The sequence below is a fragment of the Ursus americanus genome, chromosome X (genome assembly GCF_024610735.1).
Source record: "Ursus americanus isolate L20-20 chromosome X, mUrsAme1.1.p, whole genome shotgun sequence".
NCBI classification, from domain to species: Eukaryota; Metazoa; Chordata; class Mammalia; order Carnivora; family Ursidae; genus Ursus; species Ursus americanus.
Window position 1 is genome coordinate 59,635,963 of NC_142164.1, and position 24,626 is coordinate 59,660,588.

The following is a 24,626-nucleotide window of genomic DNA, read 5'->3' on the forward strand; positions in this document are numbered from 1 at the left end:
AGTGAAAATTTGACTTCTTCCTTCTTGATTTGGATACCTTTTACTTCTTTTTGATGTACAAATGTTGAGGCTTGGACCCAGTACTATGCTGAAGAACAGTGGTGAGAATGGATATCCCTGTCATGTTCCTGACCTTAGGCAAAAAGCTCTTTGTTTTTCCTCATTGAGGATATTAGCTGTAGGTTGTTCATATACAGCTTTTATGATGTTGAGATATTTTCCACCTATACCTATGTTGTTGAGAGTTTTTATCAAGAAAGGATGTTGTAATTGTCAAATGCTTTTTCTGAATCTATTGAGAGGAACATATGGTTTTTATCTTTTCTTTTATTAATGTGGTGCATCACACTGAATAATTTACAAATATTGAAGTGCACTTGCAGCCCAGGAATAAATCCCATTTGATTGGATTGAATAATTCTCTTAATGTACTGTCGGATTCAATTTGTTAGTATCTTCCTGAAAATTTTTGCATCCATATTCTCCAGGGGTATTGGCCTGTAATTCTCCTTTTATTGAGTGTCTTTGTCAGTTTTTGGAATCAAGGTAATGGTGGCCTCATAGAATGAGTTTGGAAGTTTTTCAGTCCGTTTCTTTTTCTTTTTCTCTTTCTTTCTTTCTTTCTTTCTTTCTTTCTTTCTTTCTTTCTTCCTTCCTTCCTTCCTTCCTTCCTTCCTTTCTTTCTTTCTTTCTTTCTTTCTTTCTTTCTTTCTTTCTTTCTTTCTTTCTTTCTTTTCTTCTTTCTTTCTTTCCTTTAATAGTTTGAGAAGGGTAGGTATTAAATCTTCTTTAAATGTCTGGTAATATTGCCCTGGGAAGTGTCTGGTCCTGGACTTTTGTTTGTTAGGAAATCTTTTTTTCCCCCCTGATTCAGGTTATTTGCTAGTTATTGGTCTGTTCAAATTTTCTATTTCATCCTGTTTCCGTTTCAGTAGTTTCTAAGTTGCTAGGAATGTATATATTTCTTCCAGATTGCCCCATCTTTGACATATAATTTTTCATAATATTCTCTTATATTTGTATTTCTGTGGTGTTGGTTGTGATATCTCCTCTCTCATTCCTCATTTCATTTATTTAGGTCCTTTCTCTTTTCTTTTTGATAAGTTTGGGTAGGGTTTATCAATTTTATTAATTCCTTCAAACAAGAAGCTCCTGGTTTCATTGGTCTGTTCTACTGTTTCTCATTGGTTTTTTTTCTATCATTTCTGCTCTAATCTTTATTATTTCCCTTCTTCTGTTGGAATCCTTTGGGATTCAACAAAGGTGGTCCTAAGAGGGAAGTATATAGCCATATAGACCTACCTCAAGAAGCAAGAAAAATCTCAAACACACAACCGAACCTTACATCTAGAATGGCTAGAAAAAGGAAAACAAATATAGCATAAAGCCAGCTGAAAAGAGAAATAATAAAGATTGGAGCAGAAATAAATGATATAGAAACACACACACACACACACAAACACACACAAAACAAGAATAGATCAATGAAACTAAGAAATGGTTCTTTGGGAAAAAAAATATGTGAATCCCTAGCCAGACTTATCAAAAAGAAAAGAGAAAGGACCCAAATAAATAAAATCTCAAATGAAAGAGGAGACATCACAACTAATAGCACAGAAATAAAATCATAAAAGAATATTAGGAAAATATATATGCCAACAAACTGGGTAGTCTGGAAGAAATGGATAAATTCTTAGAAACTTAGAAACTACCCAAAATGAAACAGGAAGATATAGAAATTTTGAACGGATCCATACCCACCTACAAAATTGAATCAGTAATCAAAAATCTCCCAGCAAACAAAAGTCCAGTGCCAGATGGTCTCCCAAGGGAATTCTACCAGACATTTATTTATTGTTTTAAACTTTAATTAATTAATTGTCAGAGAGAGAGAGATAGTGAGCACAAGCAGGGAGAGCAGCAGGCAGAGGAGGAAGCAGGCTCCCTGCTGAGGAAGGAGCCTAATGAGGGACTCAATCCTGGAGCCCTGGGATCATGATCTGACCCAAAGGCAGATGCCTAACCAAATGAGCCACCCAGGAGTCCCTCTACCAGACATCTAAAGAAGAGTTAATACCTATCCTTCTCAAACTATTAAAAAAAAAAAAGGAAGGAAAACTTACAAACTCATTCCACTAGGCCACCTTTACCTTGATTTCAAAACCAGACAAAGACCCCACTAAAAAGGAAATGCAGGCCAGTATTGCTGATGAACATGGATGCAAAATTCTCAAGAAGATACTAGCAAATTGAATCCAACAGTACATTAAAAGAATTATTCACCGTGATCAGTTGAGGTTTATTCCTGGGCTGCAAGTGTGCTTCATTGTTTGCAAATCATTCAACATGATGCACCACATTAATAAAAGAAAGTGTAAGAACTATATGTTCTTCTTCAATTGAAGCAGAAAAAACATTTGACAAAGCACAGCATCCATTCTTAACAAAAACCTTCAACAGAGTAGGTATAGATGGAACATACCACAGCATCATGAAGGTCATATATGAAAGACCCACAGCTAATACCCTTAATGGGAAAAAAACTGAGAACTTTTCCTCTATGGTTAAGAACAGCACAAGGATGTCCACTCTCACCCTTTCTATTTAATATAGTACTGAAATTCCTAGCCTCAGCAATCAGACAATGAAAAGAAATAAAAAACATCCAAATCAGGAAGGAAGAATTCAGCCTTTCACTATTTGCAGATGACATGATGTTCTATGTAGAAAACTCAAAAGCCTCCACAAAAAAAAAAAAGAATTACTAAGTTAATGCATGAGTTCAGCAAAGTTGCATGATATAAAATCAACCTATATAAATCTGTGGCATTTCTATACACCAATAATGAAGGAGCAGAAAAATAAATCAAGGAATTGATCCCATTTGCAACTGCACAAAAAACCATAAGGTAACTAGGAATGAACCTAACAAAAGAGGTGAAAGATCTGTATTCTGAAACTATAGAACACTTATGAAATAAACTGAAGAGGACACAAAGAAATGGAAAAAACATTCCAGTCCCATGGATTGGAAGAGCAAACATTGCTAAAATGTCTATACTACCTGAAGCATTCTGCACATTTAATACAATTCCTATGAAAATAGCACTAGCATTTTTCACAGAGCTGGAACAAACAATCCTAAGATTTGTATAGAACTACAAAAGATCCTGAATAGCCAAAGCAATCTTGAAAAAGCAAAGCAGCTGACATCATGATTCCAGACTTCAAGCTATATGACAAAGCTGTAGTCATCAAGACTGTATGGTACTGGCAAAAAAATACACATAAATCAATGGAACAGAATATAAAATCCAGAAGTGGACCCCCAACTATATGATCAATTAATCTTCAACAAAAAGGAATGGACACCCAGTGGGAAAAAGACAGTATGTTCAACAAATGGTGTTGGGGAAACTGGACAACAATGTGCAAAGAATCAAACTAGACCACTTTCTTACATCATACACAAAAATAAATTCAAAATGGATGAAAGACCTAAATGTGAGAGAGGAATCCATCAAAATCCTAGAGAACATAGGCAGCAACTTCTTTGACCTCAGCCGTAGCAGCTTCTTACTAGGCACATCACCAGGAGCAAGGGAAACAAAAGCAAAAATGAACTATTGGGACTTCGTCAGGATAAAAATCTTTTGCACAGTGAAGGTAACAATCAACAATCAACAAAACTGAAAGGCAGCCTACAGGATGAGAGAAGATATTTATAAAGGGCATAAAGTGTTAGTATGCAAAATCTATAATAAACTTATTAAACTCAACACCCAAACCCCAAAAAATCCAGTTAAGAATTGGGCAGAAGACCCGAATCGACATTTTTCCAAAGAAGGTAGTCAGCTGGCTAACAGACAGATGAAAAGATGCTCGACATCACTCATCATCGGGGAAATACAAATCAAAATCACGATGCAACCTCACACATTTGAGAATGTCTAAAATTAACAACAGAAGAAACAAGTGTTGGCAAGGATGCAGAGAAAGGGGAGCCCTCTTATACTGTTGGTGGGCATGCAAACTGATGCAGCCACTCTGGAAAACAGCACGGAGGTTCCTCAAAAAGTTAAAAATAGAAGTACCCTCTGACCCAGCAATTGAACTACTAGGTATTTACCCAGAGGTTACAAAAATACTGATTTGAAGGGTTACTTGTACCCTGATGTTCATAGCAGCATTATCAGCAATAGCTTAACTATGGAAAGAGCCCAAAGGTCCATTGATTGATGAATGGATAAAGAAGAGGTGGTATATAGATAACGGAATATTACTCTGCCTTGAAAAAGAATAAAATCTTGCCATTTGCAATGACATCGGTGGACCTGGAGTGTATTGTTATGCAAAAAAAGTCAGTCAGAGAAAGACAAATGCCATATGACTTCACTCATATGTGGAATTTAAGAAACAAAAGAGATGAACATGGGGAGAAAAGGGAGGCAAACCATAAACCACTCTTATCTACAGAGAACACAGGGTTGCTGGAGGGGAGGTGGGTGGCGGAATGGGTTGAGTGGTTATGGGTATTATGTAAGTCACATGTTGTGATGAGCACTGAGTGTTGTATGTAAGTGATGAAACAGTAAATCCTATACCTGAAACTATTATTACACTGTATGTTTATTAACTGGAATTTAAAGAACTTGAAAGAAGAAACAAAAGACAAAGTAAAAACAAAAACAAACAAAAAAACGGTGTATGACAATACATTTCCATATAGTATGCCTCTTTCTCTCTCATAATTGGAGAAACTGCATATCAGCTTGTTATTACAGGTATTTTTTTAATGTAACAATATTTCCAATAGTATATTATGGATATGATTGTAATGCTATATGCTATAAAAATGTTATAATGATTAATTCATTGGTGTCTAGGTTAGGCTATCACGTAGCAATTGTATCAATTACTCTAGGCTATCATAAAGCAACCATAAACCTTTAATTTATGTCATTATATATGTGAATAAATATGAATTTCTTTTTCATCTTGTCTCTACATTTTTGATGTCTCTTGTTAGTACTACATGAAACATCTACATTTTTCTATCATATAAGATGATATCAATGTAAGTACTGACAGATGATTTATCTTGTAAACAATGTACATTTCTAATATTGATAAATACTATATGGTACTGTAAATTAAATTTCTTTCCATTATGATTTCCCTATAACATTTTCTTATTTCTTCCTTATTTTATTGTAAAGTAAAGTTTATATTATATATAACATACAAAATATGTGTTAATTTACTTTATGTTATTGGTTAGGCTTCTGCCCCCCAGTAGACTACTTGCAGTTATGGTTTGGGGAAGTCAAAAGTTACACAAGAATTTTTGAGTTCACCGAAGTTTAGCATCCCTAACCCCCATATTGTTCAAGGGTCAAACGTATTTGTAGTATTATAGTATTGTATTCGTAACTTTATTCTAATAAACACTCTAGAGCCTAAACAATATACTTAATTTCCCTATTGGAGGTATGCTCTTTCATCTGTTAGGCATGTTTTCTTCCATTCTGAAGCAGTTGGCTTGGATGAACCATGAAAGACTTTTTAAGATTCAGATACAGCACCAGTTAGGTGGCAATACCTTGCCGGGCTGGGATGGGGTTCACTAGAAGGCTATATATGTTCTGAATTAATGTCCAATATATGGAGCTGTTTCTCCCATAGCCAGGATTCATGAATCCAGAAATCAAGGAGTGGAAATGGAAGTGGCATCACTGATTATTACGTCTAGTAGCCCATTAGCAAAATCGTTCTTCCTGTTTCTATAACTTTATGTTCTACTGACCTACTGGTCTTAGTTTCAGAAGGAAGAATTCTTCTATAAGGAGACACAACAATGATTTCACTGAACTGAAAGTTAAGACTTTCACCTGGTCACTTTAAGGTCCTTATGTCTCTGAATTAACAAGCAGAAAAAAAAAAAGGAGTTACTCTGCTGGATCCTAAACATCAAAGGGAAATTAGACTACTGTACAGCAATAGAAGTAAAGAAGAGTATGTCTGAAATGTGGAAGTTTCCTTAAGGCAGCACCTCTTAGTATTACCATGCTCTGTGATTAAGGTCAATGAAAAGCTGTAACAACTCAATCTTCTCTCTCTCTCTCTGTCTCTCCATGTATGTATGCATGTAGATGTATATACCTAGGAGCATGATTGCTGGATCAAAGGGTACTTCTACTTTAATATTTTGAGTAACCTGCATACTTGTCACACTGGCTACACCAGTTTGTATTCCCACTAACAGTTCAAGAGGGTTCCTTTTCCTCTACATCCTCACCAAAGCTTGTTGTTTCTTGTGTTTTTTATTGTAGCAATTCTGACAGGTGTGAGGGGTATCTCATTGTAGTTTTGATATGTATTTCCTTGACGGTAAGTGATCATGAACATCTTTTCGTGTGTCTATTGGCCATCTGTATGTCTTCTTTGGAGAAATGTCTGTTCATGTTTTTCCCCATTTTTAATTGGATTATTTGTTTTTTGGGGTTGAGTTCTATATGTTCTTGGTATATTTTGGATACCAACACTTTATCACATATGTCATTTGTAAATATCTTCTCACATTCCATAGGTTGCCTGTTAGTTTTGTTTATTGTTTCTTTCACTGTACAAAAGCTTTTTATTTTGACATAGACCCAGTAGTTATTTTTGCTTTTTTCCCCCCTTGCCTCAGGAGACATACCTAGGAAGGAAAATGTGCTACAGTCAATGTCAAGAAAGTTGTTTCACATGTTTCTCTTCTATGATTTTTATGGTTTCAGGTCTAACATTTAGGTCTTTAACCCATTTTGAATTTATTTTTATGTATGGTGTAAGTAAGCGGTTTAGTTTTATTCCTTTGCATGTTGCTGTACAGTTTTCCCAACACCATTTGTTAAAGACCCATTATTTTTTCTCATTGCATATTCTTTCCTGCTTTGTTGAAGATTAATTGACCATAAAGTTGTGGGTTCTTTTCTGGGTTTTCTATCCTATTCCATTGATTTAGGTTTCTGTTTTCCTGCCAATACTGTACTGGCTTGATGACTACAGCTTAGTACTATAACTTCAAATCTGGGACTGGGATACTTCTAGTTTTGCTTTTCTTTTTCAAAATTCCTTTGGCTATTAGGAGTCTTATGTGGTTTCATACAAATTTTAGGATTGTATGTTGTAGTTCTGTGAAAAATGCTTTTGGTATTTTGATAAGGATTGCATTAAATGTGTACATTACTTTAATGGTATAGACATTTTAACAATATTTGTTCTTCCTATCGATAAGCATAGAATGTCTTTCCATTTTTTGGTGTTCTTTTCAATTTATTTTATCAGTTTTTTTATAGTTTTCAGAGCACAGGTCTTTCACATCTTTGGTAGGTTTATTCTTATGTATCATTATTTTTGGTGGAATTGTAAATGGGAATGTTTTCTTAATTTCTCTTTCAGCTGCCTCATTATTTGTGTATAGAGATGCAACAGATTTCTGTACATGGATTTTGCATCCTGCAACATAACTGAATTTGTTTATCAATTCTAGCATTTTTTTTGGTGGAGGCTTTCAGCTTTTCTATATATAGTATCATGTCATCTGCAGAGTGAAAGTTTTACTTCTTCCTTACCAGTTTGGATGACTTTTATTTCTTTGTCTGATTTCTGTGACAAGTCAGTACTTTCAGTACTATATTAAGTAACATTGGTAAGAGTGGACATTCTTGTCTTGGTCCTGACCACAGAGGAAAACCTCTGTTTTTCCCCATTAAGGATGATGTTACCTGTGAGTTTTTCATCTGTGGTCTTTGTTTTGTTGAGGTATGTTCCCTTTACACCTACTTCATTTAGGGCTTTTATCATGAATAGATGTACTTTGTCACACCCTTTTCCTGCATCTATGGAAAAGATCATGCAGTTTTTATCCTTTTTTATTGATGCGATGTTTCACAATTAGTTTGAAAATATGGAACTACTTTCCAACACAGGAATAATTCCCACCTGATTGCAGTGAATTATTTTTTAATGCCTTTTTGAATTCTCTTTGCTAGTATTTTGTTGAGGACTTTTACATCTATGTTCATCAGAGATATTTGCCTATAGTGCTCTTTTTTGTGGTATCTTTATCTGGTTTTGAAATCAGTGTAATGCTGGCTTCATAGAATGAATTTGGAAGTTTCCTTTTTTCTTATGTTTTTAGGAATAGTTCAAGAAGAATAGATTTTAACTCTTTTTAAATGTTTGGTAGAATTCACCTATGAAGCCATCTAGTCCTGGGCATTTGTTTGTTGGGATTATCTGCCAGACAAACTGCTTGAACATGAATGCTAGTCTCATACTTTGCTTCTGAGGTAACCTAAACTAAGATAATCATCCTCCTCAATATCTTTATTTTCTTCCTTTTCCATTGTGAAATACATCTTTCCTTATTATAATCACTTTGATGCAAATATATGTAGCTCACTTCCCCCTGTTTCCCTTCTTATATCTCTCTGAGAAAGTCCCAATACCGGTTGAAATCAATCTCAGGTCTTCTCTGTGTGAGAACCTAACCAAACAACCTTGGTAAATAGAAATCACATAATTGGACTGGCAGGTCTTACTTTAATTCATGAACACAAACCTCAATACAACAAATTTGACTTTTGCACAGCAATAGAAAACAAAATGCTAAAATTTGTATGGGACTACAGAAGACTTCTATAGCCAAAGTAATCTTGAGCCAAAAGATCAAAGCTGGAGACAACACACGTCTTGATCTTAAACTGTATTATAAAGCTATAGTAATTAAAACAACATGTTGCTGGCATAAAATCAGACACATAGACCAATTTAACAGAATAGAGAGCCCAGAAGTGAACCTGTCATCTATCTATCTATCTATCTATCTATCTATCATCTATCTATCTATCTATCATCTATCTATCTATCATCATCTATCATCTCTCTCTCTATTATCTGTCTATCTATAATGGAATATTATTCAGCCATCAAAAATTGAAATCGTGCCATTTGCAAGAAGGTGGATGAAACTAGAGGGTATTATGCTAAGCAAAATAAGTCAGTCAGAGAAAGATAAATGTCATATGATTTCACTCATATGTGGAATTTAGGAAACAAAGCATATGAACATAGGGGAAGGGAAGAAAAAATAAAATGAAATAAAAACAGAGAGAGAGGCAAACCATGAGACTCTTAAGTTTAGGTAGCAAACAGGGTTGCTGAAGGGGAGGTGGGTGGGGGGATTGGGTAATTAAGTGATAGGCATTAAGGAGGGCACTTGATATAATGAGCAATGGGTGTTATATGCAACTGATGAATCACTAAATTCTACCCCTGAAACTAATAATACAGTATATGTTAACTAAATCAAATTTAAATAAAAAGTAAAAATAAATAAATAAATAAATAAAAATTTTAAAAAGAAGAAAAAAGAAAAAGAAAAGAAAATGATTTTTTTAAAAGTATATTCAAATTATATATCTGATCAGGAGTTACTATTCAAAGTGAGGAGTTGATGGCCAAAAGGGAACAAAGTTTTATGTCCACAAGGTAAATGAGTTCTGGAGTACTACTATACAGCATAGTGCCTATAGCCATCAATACTGCATTCTATGCTTAAAATGTGCTAAGATGATAACTCTTATGTGTTCTTTTTTCTTAAAGATTTATTTATTTTTTTTAAAGAGAGAGAGAGAGAGCTGGGGGAAGGGCAGAGGGAGAGGGAGAGAATCTCAAGCAGACTCCCCACTGAGCACAGAGTCTGATGCAGGGCTTGATATCATGACCCTGAGATCATGACCTGAGCTGAAATCAAGAGTCACTCAACTGACTGAAGCATCCAGATGTCCCATGTCATGTGTTCTTAAGACACATACTCAAACACACACAAACAATAATCATGAAGGAAGAGGGAGGAAACTTTGGGAGGTGATGGTTGGCTTTGATGGCAGTAATCGGTTTATGGTGTATGCTTACTTCAACCTCATCAAGTTGTATACGTTAATATATATAGCTATTTACATGTCAATCATACCTCAATAAAGTAATCTTAAAAACAAATTTTACAATGAGAAGACAGAGGAGGATATGTGCAAAATAAAAATGAAGTTCATACACTGCTGGTTGTTATAATCCTTACAGAAAACCATTTGACATTATCACATAAAGTTGAAGATATGAAGATACCCTGTGATACAGAAATCTAGACCTAATATACTAATAGTTATGTATCTTGGAGCAGTGGTTTGCAAACTTCAGCATGCATCAGTATTGCTTAGAGAGCTTGTTAAACAGATTGCTGAATCTCACTCCCAGAGTACCTGGTTCAGTAGGCTAACAGAGGAGTCCAAGAATTTGCAATTATAACAACTCCACATGTGATGCTGCTGCTGATGGTTCAGGGATTACACTTTGAGAACTGCACAAATACTGTCCAACCTGTTCATTTATGATAAATACCTAAATATCTTCTAGAAATATTGTTCGTAAAAATAAATATATAGAAACAAGCTTAATATCCATTAACAAGAGAGTAGATAAAGAATTGTTACTATATTTTCAAGATGGAATATTAACCAGCAGTTAAAATGAATAGATCACTATAGGAAGCATCTTGGAGAGTATTCACAACAAAATATTGTATATAAAAAAATTGTAGAAGACTACATGAACTATGTTGCTATTTTGATAATGCTTGAAAACAAGACAAGCTAAGCAATCCATGCTTAAGTGACATATACATATATGTTACAGCAAAAACAAAAGGTAGGCAGATGATAAATGCAAGATTGAGTGTAGTGCTACAACCTGGTAGTGAATGGGAAGCATAGATGCAAGGTGATAGGGTAGGGAAGGAGTACCCAGAAGGACAGGGCACTATTGGTAATGTTCTAGTTCTCTGGTTGGTTGGTGGACTAGCAGGTGTTTGTTTATTATGCTTTAAAGTTTATCTATCTTATGTTCAAATTAGTTATTATGTAAAATATTTTTAAAATTTTAAAGACATTAACTATACCTAAATAAAGCTGGAAAATTAAATTAAAAAAATTAAAGACTCAAAATAGGAAAAAATCTTAAAAGTTAAAAATAAGTATTTTCTTTGTCCCAAGCTGTGCCACCAAATGCAAATAAAAGGTAGATTCGCATTTCTTTACCAACAAATATTTAATGGTATTGTTTTTTACATATACCAATGCAGAATCTCCAAATTCAGTTATTCTGCTCCAGAATTTTCCAGACTTTGATTCCACTTGTGTGTATGTTTTGCCTGAAACCACAGAAATAATCTGGTCTTATTTAATGAGTGTATTTTCTTTTAAAATGACAAATTGACTGCATAATATTCATATATATATATATATATATATATATTCCTTATCCACTCATCTGTTGATGAGCATTTAGGTTGCTTCCACATCTTGGCTATTATAAATGTTGCTTCACTATACATACGGGTAAATATCTCTCAATTAGAGTTCCAATTAGAGTTTTCATTTACTTTAAGTAAATACCCAGTAGTGGAGTTATTAGATGATATGGTATTTATATTTTTTAATTTTTTGAGAAACTTCTATACTGTTTTCCACAGTGGCTATACCAATTTATATTCCCACCAACAGTGTAGAAGAGTTCCTATTTCTCCATGTCTTTGCCAACACTTGCTATTTTTTTTTCTTTTTGATTTTAGTCATTCTGACAGGTGTAAGGCGATACTCCGTTGTGGTTTTGAATATTACCCAGACATATAAAAAGATTAAATTTTGCCATTTGTGACAACACGGATGGACCTAGTGGTTATTATGTTACATGAAATAAATCACACCGAGAAAGACAAATAATATTTGATTTCATTCAGATGTGGAATCTAAAACAAAACAAAATGGAATAAATGAATAAACACACAAAAAAGTAGAATCAGACCTATAAAAACGGAGGGCAAACTGATGGTTGCCAGAGGGAAGGGAGTGGGGGATGGGAAGAATGGGTAAAGGGAAGTGGGAGATACAGGCTTCCAGTTATGGAATGAATAAGTCATGGGGAAAAAAAAGAACAACATAGGGAATACAGTCAATGATATCGTAATAGCTATGTATGGTGACAGATGTTAGCTACACTTGTGGTGAGCATAGCATAACATTTAGAGAAGTTAAGTCATTATGTTTTACACCTGAAACTAATGTAACATTATGTATGAACTATACTCAGACTTTGAAATAACATATAGAAAATAAAATAAAATAATAAATCAACTGCCAAAGTATAGAAAACAAACAAACAAAATGACTATTTGATCATCCAATACATTATGTTTACTTTGGTAATTTGAAATAAAAAAGATATTAAACATTACTTCCAATTTAAGCAGAGAACCATCTCAGGATTCCATGTGCCTTTGCCACCTTTTAACATCTGAATTAATGTCAGCAGATACTGTCTTATTTTGGTTATCATAGTTTGGAGCCAGGATAAGGCAGTAAATAACAGCTCAGGTAGGGTCCCTGTACAATTTCACTGATGAAGAGGATACTGTATTGGCTGAAAACAGCAGAGGACTAATTCAGTCAGGCTACTTATGAATTATATGGCTACATTTTTGTTATTCCCCACAAATCCTAGAGTATTAATAACATGTGTTAGCTTTGAACATGTGAAAATGAAAGTTATGAGCAAGAAAATAAAGACTAAGAATTTTATTATCTAATTAATTCACTTATGTATATTTTAAAAGCATCACAATGTATTGACTTTTATAAAGAAAAATAACATTCTAAAAAGTAATCTATAAAGCAAATCCTGGGACTTTAGAATATGCCCAACACATAAACACATTCTGTTTTAAAATGTTGAAAGAAATTATTCAAAACAAATTATTGAGATCTTGATTTAAAAAAAAAGTCTTGAATTAGTAAAGAATTTTAGTAGATGTTATAAAAAGCATTGCGACTACATTTCCACAGGAAATATCTTTAAAGCAAAGTGGAAAAAGAAAGAAAATCAATAAAAGAAAATAGACAATAAAGTTAAAAAGCATAAGTCTACATTCCAAGAACCTACATTAAGTAAACATTTACATAATAATTTAGTTTTTTTCATATTTAAAAATCTTCAAATATCAGACTTCAGTATGGAAGAGAAGACTCTTGATTCAGTTTGGCTATGAAAACAATGAAAAGGATATAATAAAAAATATGTCATGGTTGTCTGTTTCCAAGATGGTATATACAAAAAAATAATACAGAGAAATTTCTTTCTCTAAACTGAGAAGGAAGTTTTTTTTGGATTATTTTTTCCTTATTAAAAATGTAATATAGGATATAAAGTAGTATGCAGGATAAAATTATAATTGTTAGTATGGTAATACACACACAGACTCCATCAAAAAAAAAAAAAAAACTCACATCAGAACTAGGATAAGACCAAGTAAAAAACAAAACAGAAAAACTACAAAAAGAACTGAGAACCAAAGGAGAAACTGAGAAGAAGAATAAGGAACAGAATAAAAATACTAGAAATATCAAATGCAGATGTTAAACGAAGAGCTGGGAGAATACTTCAACTAGGAAAATAACAAACTTGGAGGAGTTAAGATGGCAGAGGAGTAGGTGGACCCTAAACATGCCTCATCCCTCAAACACAGGTAGATAATTATCAAATCATCTGCAACACCCAAGAAATCAATCTGAGGACTGAGAGAACAAAACTGCAAGTCTACAACTAGAAAAGTGACCACATTCTGAAAGGTAGGAGGTGTGGAGAGTTGATTTTGGGGAGATAGGAACTGTGGGTGCTGTGGAGGGGAGGGACCCCTGTTTATGGAGACTATTGAAAGGTATTATAAACAGCAGAGTGCAAAAGATGAGGTTTTAGAAGTCTTCCACCACCAGGGTGGTGCCTGGCTTAAAGGGGCTCAGGTGGGGAAGGGGGTGGAGATGCGGAAGTGGACAGTGTGGTCTGAGGACCTCCCAGATCACAGAAAGAATGGATGGCTCAACCAACATGCTGCACTGTTCCCAGGCATAGGAGTGGGAACTCTGGCTGAGGGCAGCAAACCTAGGTGCTGGCTTTCTGCTCCACCTTTACATAAACTCAGAAACACTGTGTGGTCATGCAACTGCTTTCCTGACACAAACCAGCAAATGCCAAAACATGGCAAGACCCTCCCCCAGAGGATCAGCATAGGTCTGCACCTCGGAAGTCCCTTAAATTTGGAGTTTGGGAACCCAGTCTCATGACGGAGATAAAACAGCTCAGACAGGGGCAGGGCAAAGGCAGGGATCTGACAGAAACCAGAGGACACAAGAAGGGTGATTGTTTGCTCTGGTGAGGACTTCCTGAAGAGTGGCAGGTGCGAACTCACCTCTGGGGCTAAAGACTGGGGCACCTCTGTTTTCACCCCACCCATCAGCCCTGAAAGTCTTCAGGGAGCAAAACAGCACCACCTAGTGAAGTCCAGAGCCCCATACACCAAGCCTTGCTCCCCTGTGCCCTGCAGGCACATCTCTACTAGGTCAAGTCTACCAGAGAATCAGTGCAACAGGCCCCTCCCCCAGGAGACCAGCACAAACACCTCCCACACACCAAGTCCACTGATCATAGAGTGCTGCAAAGCTTCGGTTCTAGGGGAAATAGCATCTAGCTTTCTTTTATTTTAAAAAAAATTTATTATTAATTTTCTATTCTTATTTAATTCTTTTTAAATTTTTATTATCATTGTTTCAATTTTTACTTTTATATATCTCTTTTATATATATTGTTTTTATTTTTATTTTATTCTATTTTATTTATATCTTTGGATCTAGCTTCTTTTCACAAGTAGACCAAAACACACCCAGGATCTGGTGCTTTACTCATTGTTGTTGTTTTGTTTTGTTTTTCTGGACAAAATGACAAGACAGAGGAATTCACCACAAAAAGAAGAACAGGCAGTAGAACTAACAGGAATTTAATCAATACAGATATAAGTAAGATGTCTGAATGATAATTTAAAACAACAATTATAAGGATACTAGCTGGGCTTGATAAAAGCATAGAAAACACTAGAGAATTCTTACTGCAGAGATAAAAGAACTAAAATCTAGTCAGACCAATATTAAAAATGCCATAACTGAGATGCAGACCCGATGGATGCCATAACCTGAGATTAGATGAATCAGAGGAATAAATCAATCATAGAACTACCCTATGATCCAGGAATTGCACTACTAGGTATTTACCCAAGGGATACAAAACTACAGATTCAAAAGGGCACCTGTTCCCTAATGTTCATTATCAACAATGACCAAATTATGGAAAGAGCCCAAATGTCCATTGACTGATGAATGGATAAAGAAAATACTATATATATATATATATATATATATATATATATATATATATATATGTATTACTCATCCATCAAAAAATAAAAATAAAATCTTGCCATTTGCAATGATGCAGATGGAACTAGGGTGTATGATGTTAAGTGAAGTAAGTCAGTCAATGAAAGACAAATACCATATGATTTCACTCATATGTGGAATTTAAGAAACAATACAGATGAACATATGGGAAAGGGAAAAAGAAAAAAAAGGAGAGAAGGAAACAAACCATGAGACTCAAAGATAGAGAACAAACTGAGTGTGGATGGAGGGATGTGAGTGGGGGATGGACTAGATGGTTAATGTGTATTAAGGAGGGCACTTGTGATGTTGAGCACTGGGTGTTGTATGAAAGTGATGAATCACTGAATTCTGCTCCTGAAACCAATATTGCACTGTATGTTAACTAACTAGACTTAAAATAAAAAATAAAAAACTGAAGAAAAAGAAAAACTTAGAGACCATCAAGCTTATGGAATGTTGTACCTGATGTTGCAATGATGTTTGGAGCCTTTTGACTAGATTTCAAGAACCACATTCCCAATCTTAAAACCCAGCCACACTGAGAAATATTGTGAGCCCGGATGGTTTCATGTGTCTTCGAAGTCTCCTAACTTACCCAAATGCCCCACAATAATATCTTTTATCTAAGACTCCTCCCTCATCCAGGGAAATATGTTGAAAATCCGTGCCATAAAGGAAGGAAGTAGGCTTTCTTATTCAGAACTGCATTAGTTGCCCTTATTCCTCTAAATCTGGCTTGATACTCAGAGAGCAGGAGAAAAGGCCCTGGATACCCAGCTCCTCAAGCTTTGATATGTAAGTGGAGTTTATATATCATTCAATAGAGATAACTCAGTCACCAGTGGACATTTGTTGCATGCTAAGTAGTGAGTGATGTGGCATGAATATATTTGACTCAGTTCCAAATATTTTCTCTCAGATATTGTATGGTACAAGCTGGATAGCTAGTTTGTGCAATCATATTCTGAATGTCCCTGTTTTTTTTAAGTTTTTATTTAAATTCCCATTAGTTAACATACAGTGTTATATTTGTTTCAGGTATACTATATAGTGATGCAACAATTACATACATCACCTGGTGCTAATCAGAACAAGTGCTTTCCTTAATACTCATCTCCTGTTTAATCCACCCCTCATCTACCTCCCCTCTGGTAACTATCATTTTGTTCTCTATACTTAAGGATCTGTTTCTTGTTTCTCTCTCTGTCTCCTTGTGTTCATCTGTTTTGTTTCTTAAACTCCACAGATGAATGAAATCATATGGTATTTGTCTTTCTCTGACTTGTTTTACTTAGCATAATACACCCTGGCTCAATCCATGTCTTTGCAAGTGGCAAAATTTCATTCTCTTTTACGGCTGAGTAATATTCTGTTGTTTATATATACCAAACTTCTTTATCCATTCATCAGTTAATGGACATTGGTTCCATAATCTGGCTATTGTAAATGCTGCTATAAACATAGGGGTTCATGTATCTTTTGAATTAGTGTTTTGTATTCTTTGGGTAAATGCCCAGTAGTGTAATTGCTGAATCATGGGGTAGTTCTTTTTTTAATTTTTTTTGAGAAACCTCCATACTGTTTTCTACACTGGCTGCACCAGTTTGCATTCCCACAAACAGTGCAGGAGGGTTCCATTTTCTCCACATCCTGGCCAACGCTTGTTGCTTCATGTATTGATTTTAGCCATTCTGACAGGTGTGAAGAGATATCTCATTGTAGCTTTGATTTATTTGCATTTCCCTGACGGTAAGTGATGAACAACTTTTCATGTGCCTATTGGCCATCTGTATGTCTTCTTTGGAAAAATGTCTGTTCATGTCTTCTGCCCAATTTTTAGTTGGATTATTTGTAAATAATGTGCAGAGGCTTTTTATTTTGAAGTCCCAATAATTTATGTTTGCATTTGTTTCCCTTGCCCCATGGGACCTATTTAGAAAAAAGTTGCTATGGCCCATGTTAAAGAAGTTACTGCCTGTGTTCTCTTCTAGGATTGTTATGGTTTCAGGTATCAAATTTAGGTCTTTAATCGATTTTTAATTAATTTTTATATGGTGTAAGAAAATTGTCCAGTTTAATTCTTTTGTATGTTATTGTCCACTTCTCCTAACACCATTTGTTGAAGAGACTTTCTCCACTAGATATTATTACCTGCTTTGTGGAAGATTAATTGACAATGTAGTTGGTTCATTCCTGGGTTTTCTTTTTTTTTTTTTAAAGATTTTATTTATTTATGTGACAGAGAGACAGCCAGCGAGAGAGGGAACACAGCAGGGGGAGTGGGAGAGGAAGAAGCAGGCTCATAGCGGAAGAGCCTGATGTGGGACTCGATCCCGGATCGCCAGGATCACGCCCTGAGCCGAAGGCAGACGCTTTAACGACTGCGCTACCCAGGCGCCCCCATTCCTGGGTTTTCTATTCTGTTCCATCGATCTGTGTGTCCATTTTTGTGCCAGTACCATACTGTTTTGATCACTACAGCTATGTAACGTAGCTTCAAGTCTGGAAATGTGATGCCTTCAGCTTTGCTTTTCTTTTTCAAGATTGCCTTAGCTGTTACGGTCTTTTGTGGTTACATATAAATTTCAGAATTATTTTTTAGTTCTGTGAAAAAAAATATTGTTGGTAATTTCATAAGGATTGCATTAAATTTGTAGATTGTTTTGGTAGCATAGATATTCTAACAATATTTGTTCTTCCAATCCATGAGCACAGAATTTATTTAGATTTTAGGGGGGTCATCTTTAATTTCTTTCATCAGTGTTTTATAGTTTTCACAGTATAGATCTTTCACCTCTTTGGTTAAGTTTATTCCTAGGTATCTTACTATTTGGGGTGAAATTGTAAGTGAGACTGTTTACATTTTTTATAATAATTTTTTTATTATAATATGTTAGTCACTATACAGCAATGCCCAAGGTTTTTGATGTAAAGTTCTACGATTCATTACGTGTGTATAACTACCAGGGCACGATGCAAATATGTACCCTCCTTAATACCCATCACCAGCCTATCCTATTCCCCCAACCTCCTCCACTCTGAAGGCCTCAGTTTGTTTCCCAGAGTCCATAGTCTCTCATGGTTCATTCCCCCTTCCGTTTACCCACTTTTCTTCTTCCCTTTCTTCTCCTACCGATCTTCCTACTTCTTATGTTCCATAAATGAGTGAATCCATATGATAAGTGTCTTTCTCTGCTTAACTTATTTCGCTTACCATTATCTCCTCCAGTCCCATCCATGTTGCTGCAAACGTTGTGAAATCGTTCTTTCTGATGACTAATATTCCATTGTATATATGGACCACATCTTCTTAATCCAGTCATCTGTTGAAGGACATCTCGGCTTCTTCCACAATTTAGCTATTATGGACAATGCTGCTATGAACATTGTGGTGCTTATGGCCCTTCTCTTCACTACATCTGTATCTGTGGGGTAAATACCCAGTAGTGCCATTGCTGGATCAAAGGGTAGCACAATCTTTAACTTTTTAAGGGACCACCACACTGTTTTCTAACGTGGCTGTGCCAACTTGCATTCCCACCAACAGTGTAAGAGGGATCCCCTTTCTCCACAACCTCTCCAACATTTGTTGTTTCCTGCCTTGTACATTTTTGCCATTCTAACTGGCATAAGGTGGTATCTCAATGTGGTTTTGATTTGAATTTCCCTGATGGCTAATGATTTTGAACACTTTTTTCATGTGTCTGTTAGCCATTTGCATGTCTTCATTAGAAAAGTGTCTGTTCATATCTTCTGTCCATTTTTTGATTTGTTTATTTCTTTCTTGTGTATTGAGTTTGAGAAGTTCTTTGTAGATCTTGGATGCTAATCTTTTCTCTGTAGTGTCATTTGCAAATATCTTTTCCCATTCCGTGGGCTGCCTCTTAGTTTTTTTGACTGTTTCCTTGGCTGTGCAGAAGATTTTTATCTTGATGAAGTCCCACAAGTTCATGTTTTCTTTTGTTTCTCTTGCCTTTGGAGGTGTGTCATGAAAAAACTTGCTGTGGGCAATGTCAAAGAGGTTGCCGCCAATGTTCTCCTCTAGGATTTTGATGGATTCCTGTCTCACATCAAGGTCTTTCATCCATTTGGAGTTTATCTTTGTGTATGGTGTGAGAGAGTGGTCAAGTTTCATTCTTTTGCATGTAGCTGTCCAATTTTCCCAGCACCATTTACTGAAGAGACTGTCTTTTTTCCACTGGATGTTTTTTCCCACTTTGTCAAAGATTAGTTGCCCAAAGAGCCGAGGGTCCATTTCTGGGTTCTCTGTTCTGTTCCATTGGTCTATGTGTCTGTTTTTGTGTCAGTACCATGCTGTCTTTGTGATCACAGCTTTGGAGTACAGCTTGACATCCGGCAATGTGATGCCCCCAGCTTTGTTTTTCCTTTTTAACAATTCCTCGGCGATATGGGGCGTTTTCTGGTTCCACACAAATTTAAGAGCTGTTTGTTCCAGTTCTTTGAAAAATGTCATTGGTATTTTGATCGATATAGCATTGAAAGTGTAGATTGCTCTGGGTAGCATGGACATTTTAACTATGTTAATTCTTCCAATCCAAGAACATGGAATCTTTTTCCATCTTTTTGTGTCTTCTTCAATGTCTTTCAAGAGTAATTTGTAGTTTCTAGAATATAGATCCTTTATGTCTCTGGTTAAGTTAATTCCGAGATAACGTATGATTTTTGGTGCTATTGTAAGTGGGATGGATTCCCTAATTTCTCTTTCTTAAGTCTCATTGTTTGTGTATAGAAATGCAACTGATTTCTGAGCATTGATTTTGTATCCCGCCACATTACCGAATTGCTCTATAAGTTCTAGTAGTTTGGGGGTGGAGTCTTTTGGGTTTTCTATATAGAGTATCATGTCATCTGTGAAGAGAGACAGTTTGACATCTTCCTTGCCAATTTGGATACCTTTTATCCCTTTTTGTTGTCTGATTGCTGTTGCAAGGACTTCTAGTACTATGTTGAATAATAATGGCGAGAGTGGGCATCCTTGCTGTGTTCCTTATCTTAAAGGATAGGCTTTCAGCTTTTCCCCATTGAGAATGATATTCACTGTAGGCTTTTCACAGATGGTTTTTATGAAATTGGGGGATGTACCCTCTGTCCCTACACTCTGAAGGGTTTTAATCAGGAAAGGATGCTGTATTTTGTCAAATGCTTTTTCTGCATCAATTGAGAGTCAATATGGTTCTTGACTCTTTTCTTGTTGATATGAACTATCATACTGATTGCTTTGCAAATGTTGAATCACCCTTGCAACCCATGGATGAATCCCACTTGGTCTTGATGGATAATCCTTTTAATGTACTGCTGAATCCTATTAGCTAGGATCTTGTTGAGAATTTTGGTGTCCATATTCATCAGGGAAATCCATCTGTAATTCTCCTTTTTGATGGGATCCTTGCCTGGTTTGGGGATCAAGGTAATACTGGCGTCATAGAATGAGTTTGGTAATTTTCCTTCTGTTTCTATTTTTTTGAAACAGCTTCAGGAGAACAGGTATTATTTCTTCTTTGAATGTTTGGTAGAATTCCCCGGGGAGTCCATCAGGCACTGGACTCTTGTTTTTGGGGAGGTTGTGATCACTGCTTCAATCTCTTCAATAATTATTCGGTCTGTTTAAGTAATCTATTTCTTCCTGTTTCAGTCTTGGTAGTGAGACTGTTTTCTTAATTTCTTTTTCAGCTACTTTCTTGTTAGTGTATAGAAATGCAACAGATTTCTGTACATTGATTGTGTATCCTGTTATTTAACTGAATTTATCAGTTCTTTTGTGTGTGTGTGTTGTTCAAGTTTTCTATATGTGGTATCATGTCATCTGCATATAACCAATGTTTTATTTCTTCCTTTGACAATTTGGATTTTATATAGATAGATATAGATATAGATACACTTTGTCTGCTTTCTGCAGCTAGGATTTCCAGTACTATGTTGAATAAAAGTGGTGAGAGTGGGCATCCTCATCTTGTTCCTGACCTTAGGGGAAAACTCTCAGTTTTTCCCCATTAAGGATGATGTTGGTTGTGGGTTTTTCATATATGGCTTTTATTATGTTTAGGTATGTTCCCTCTAAACTTACTTTGTTTAGGGTTTTTATCATGGATGGATGTTGCACTCTGTCACATATTTTTCTTGCATCTACTGAAATGATTACCTTGTTCTTATCCCTTCTTTCATTGATATGATATATCATGTTGATTGATTTGCAAATATTGAACCACCCTTTCGAACCAGGAATAAATCACACTTGATTGCAGTGAATGAATTTTCTAATGTATTGTTGAATTTGGTTTGCTAGTATTTTGTTGAGGATTTTTCCATTCATCTGTTATTCTCTTTCTCTCTCTTTTTTAAACATTACAAATAAGATTTTTTATTTGTTACCATTAAGTGTCTGAACTTTAAACAGATTCTTGGATTGTTGGTTCATTCTAGCAGCTCCTTCAACTTTAGCACTGGTCTTATCCCCAGGAGCTTTTCCAGAACTACAACCTTCACCAACCAAGAAGCTCCATGAGCTTTTCCAATTTAAACCTCAGCTTCCTCAGCATTTTTACTTTCCTTTCTTTAATTTTTTTTCTTTATTGAGAGAGAGAGAGAGAGAAAGTGTATGAGCAGGGTGGAGGGGCAGAAAGAGAGGGAAAGAGAGAGTGAAGCAGATTCTCAGATGGACATGGAGCCCAATGCGGGACTTGATCTCACAACCTTGAGATCATGACCTGAGCCAAAATCAAGAGTCAGAGGCTCAACCAACTGAGCCATCCAGGCACCCCACATTTTTACTTTTCTGACAAAGACATCATGGAGTGGATGAATAGAGTGACAACACTTTCTGTGTCTTTCTGATGCTGCCTGCTATGAATTTATTGACCATGTCTTTCAATTCATTTGTCTGCACTGCTCAGGTCATGATTTCCATCATCTTTTTCCAAATCTGGCAGACTTGTGGGTGATGAGCATAGGAGGTCTTCCAAATCTGATTGTTATGTTTTTCAATAAAACCAACATAAAATAGACAAAACAAATAACCATTGTTAGTCTTGACATCAAGATGAGCTTCAATCATGGTCTGCCATTTTTTGACCATGAAGCACACTTTGTCACAGGTAAAATTCATGCCATGGAAGTTAGTTAGGCAGTTTTTTCTCTGGACATCCTCAGTAATTAGCTTGAATTTTCTAAATGCAACTTCATCATTCTGCAGATCAGCAAGGCTCACTTCAAAAACAATTCCCTTGAGGACACCAGGTGTTATTTTGGTTCCTTGAGTTCTCATGACTAGCGTGGTTTTTTTTTGTCCCAATATTTTTTATATTGAACATAGCTGGTGCTTTCACATAACACAAATCTTCCTCAGAAAATGGATCAACCACTTTCTTCTTGCCTCCCTTTTTGCTGCCTTTCATAAGGTGCTTGTTTTTGCTGACCACCATGGTACTGCTCAGGGAGCCAAAAGCCTGTAATTCTCTCTCTCTCTCTCTCTCTCTCTCTCTGTGTGTGTGTCTTTATCTGTTTTTTGGTATGAAGATAATGCTGGTCTCATAAAATGAATTTTGAAGTTTTCCTTCCTCTTCTGTATTTTGGAATAGTTTAAGAAGAGTAGGTATAAACTCTTCTTAAATGTTTGGTAGAATTCATCTGTGAAGCCATCTGGTCCTAGTCTTTGGTTTGTTGGGAGTTTTTTGTTTACTGATTCAATTTCTTTGCTGGTAATTAGTTTTAGTTTGTTTAAAATTTCTAATTCTTCCTGTTTCAGTTTTGGTAGTTTATATGTTTCTAGGAATTTATCAATTTCTTCTAGGTTGTCTAATGTGTTGGCACATAATTTTTCATAATATTCTCCTATAATTATATTTATTTGCTGTTGGTTGTTATTCTCTCTCATTTGTGATTTTATTTGAGTCATTTCTCTTTTTTCTTGATAAGTCTGACTAGAGGTTTATCAATTTTATTTATTTTTTCAAAGAATAAGCTCCTGGTTTCAATGATTTATTCTATTGTATGTTTAATTTCAAAATCATTTATGTTTGCTCTATTCTTAATTATTTTATTTTCAGTTGTTTCCATGTACTTTTTTATTTATTATTTTATTTCCTGGTTGACCCATTCATTGTTTAGTAGCATGTTATTTAACCTCCATGTATTTTTGGTCTTTATAGATTATTTCTTGTGGTTGACTGCTAGTTTCATTGTGTTGTGGTCAGATAAGATGCATGGTATGACTTCATTCATTCATTCATTCATTCATTCATTCATTGTATTTAGTGAGGGCTGTTTTGTGACCTAATATGTGATGTATTCTGGAGAATAGTCTATGTGCACTTGAAAAGAATGTGTATTCTGCTCTTTTAAGATGGAATGTTCTGAACACATCTGTCAAATCCGTCTGATCCAGTGTGTTATACAAAGCCACTGTTTCTTTGTTGATTTTCTGTTTAGATGATCTGTCCATTGACATGAGTGGGGTGTTAAAGTCCCATACTATCATTGTATTATATCAATTAGTTCCTTTATGTTTGTTAGTAACTATTTTATGTATTTTGGTTATTAATCCCTTACTAGGTATATGGTTTGCAAATATTTTTCTAATTCTGTAGGTTGTCTTTTCATTTTATTGTTACTTTTGCTATTCAGAAGTATTTTATTTTAATGTAGTCCCACCTGTTATTATTATTATTATTTTTGGTTGTGCTTTAAGTGTCATATCAAAGAAAAAAACAACAATGCTAAAACCCATGTCAAGAAGAATTTTCCTATGTTTTATTTTAGAAGTTCTATGGTTTTATTGATGATTTACATTTAAGTCTTTAATCCATTTCAAGTTAATTTTTGCTGGTGGTGTAAGATACTGGTCTAGTTTCAATCTTTTACACATGAATATCCAATTTTTCCCAACATCATTATTGAAGAGATTGTGTTTTCTCTGTTTAGTATTTTGGCTCCTTTGTCAAATATTAATTAACAATATTTAGAATTAGTCGACAGGGTGCCTGGGTGGCTCAGTCCTTTAAATGTCTGCCTTCAGCTCAGGTCATGATCCCAGGGTCCCGGGATTGAGCCCCACATCAGGCTCCCTGCTCCACAGGAGGCTGCTTCTCCCTCTCTCTCTGCCTGCCACTACCCATGTTTGTGCATGCTCTCTCTCTCTGTCAAATAAATAATAAATAAATAAATAAATAAATAAATAAATAAATAAATAATCTTTAGAATTAGTCAACAAATATGTGTGGTTTTCTTTCTGAAGTCTTGGTT

General features: G+C 35.3%; 1 pseudogene; it reads right to left on the reverse strand.

Annotated features, from left to right (window-relative positions):
* Positions 1 to 21,775: 21,775 nt before the first annotated feature.
* On the reverse strand, positions 21,776 to 22,807 carry LOC123777540 (small ribosomal subunit protein eS1-like; annotated as a pseudogene).
* Positions 22,808 to 24,626: the final 1,819 nt, after the last annotated feature.